Source organism: Gracilinanus agilis, chromosome 6 (assembly GCF_016433145.1).
Source record: "Gracilinanus agilis isolate LMUSP501 chromosome 6, AgileGrace, whole genome shotgun sequence".
Taxonomy (NCBI): domain Eukaryota; kingdom Metazoa; phylum Chordata; class Mammalia; order Didelphimorphia; family Didelphidae; genus Gracilinanus; species Gracilinanus agilis.
The window spans coordinates 35,470,663-35,472,203 of NC_058135.1; positions in this window are offsets into that span (position 1 = coordinate 35,470,663).

A 1,541-nucleotide genomic window follows, 5' to 3' on the forward strand; every position below is an offset into this window, starting at 1 on the left:
AATGAACTCTGTTCACCATTATAGCATTCACTATTATAATAATTAAAAGAATTATTCATAGGGAGAGGTTGGAATACTAAATGGTCTAAGATGATATGGGTGGGAGGGAAAGAGGGGGGTGAATAGTGGAGGATACCAAGAGAATCTTGAAGGAATAAGAAAAATAGGATATTGTATTACACACAAAGAGGGCATGGGAAGGGGAAGGGATGAATACTATTATAAGAAGAAGAGGAAGAGAGCATTAAAAGGTAATATTTAAACCTTACTCTCAGTGTAATTAACCCTGAGAGGGAAGAGTAGCTATATCCATTGAGATATAAAACTCTATCTAATCCTAGTGAGAAAGTCAGAAGGGATAAACCAAGGGGAGCAGGGGAGTGGGGAGGTCAAAAAAGGGAGGGGAAAAGAAGGGGGAGGGAATTCATTAGGCCTTAAAAATAAAAAGAGGGGAATAATAAGGGAGGGGGTAAAAAGGGAAGTAAATCAAGGGAGGGGACAAGGGTTACTGGCTTAAAGCAAACCACTGGTTTAAAAGGAAATAGTGTAAGAAGAAGGGATAGAATTAGGGGAGGATACAAAAATGTCAGCGAATACACAACTGAAAGTTATAACTCTGAATGTGAATGGGATGAACTCACCCACTAAACAGAAGCAAATATCAGAGTGGATTAGAAACCAAAATCCTACCATATGTTGTCTACAAGAAACATATATGAGGCGGGTGGACATACACAAGTTTAAAACAAAGGGCTTCAGCAAAATCTTTTGGGCTTTAAATGAGGGAAAAAAAAAGGCAGGAATGGCAATCATGATTTCTGATAAAGCCAAAGTAAAAATAGATATGATTAAAAAAGACAGGGAAGGTAATTACATCCTGATAAAAGGCAGTATAGACAATGAGGAAATAACATTGCTCAATATGTATGCACCAAATGGCACAGCATCCAAATTTGTAAAGTAGAAACTGGTAGAGAGCTCAAGAAGGAAATAGATAGTAAAACCATACTAGTGGGAGATCTAAATATTCCTCTTTCAGATCTAGATAAATCAAACCAAAAAATAAATAAGGAAGAGGTAAGAGAGGTGAATGAAGCCCTAGAAAAATTAGATTTAATAGATATGTGGAGAAAAATAAATAGGGACAAAAAGGAATACACTTTCTTTTTAGCTGCACATGGCACATTCACAAAGATTGACCATGTAATAGGGCATAAAAACATTGCAAACAAATGCAAAAGAGCAGAAATAATAAATGTAACTTTCTCAGATCATAATGCAATAAAAATAATAATTAGTAAGGGCACCTGGACAGGCAAATCAAAAACTAATTGGAAATTAAATAATATGATTCTCCAAAACCAGTTAGTCAAAGAAGAAATCATAGAAACAATCAACAATTTAATTGAAGAGAATGACAATGATGAGATATCCTACCAAACTCTATGGGATACAGCCAAGGCAGTACTCAGGGCGAAATTTATATCCTTGAGTGCATATATTAAAAAATTAGGGAGGGCAGAGATTAATGAATTGAGCAT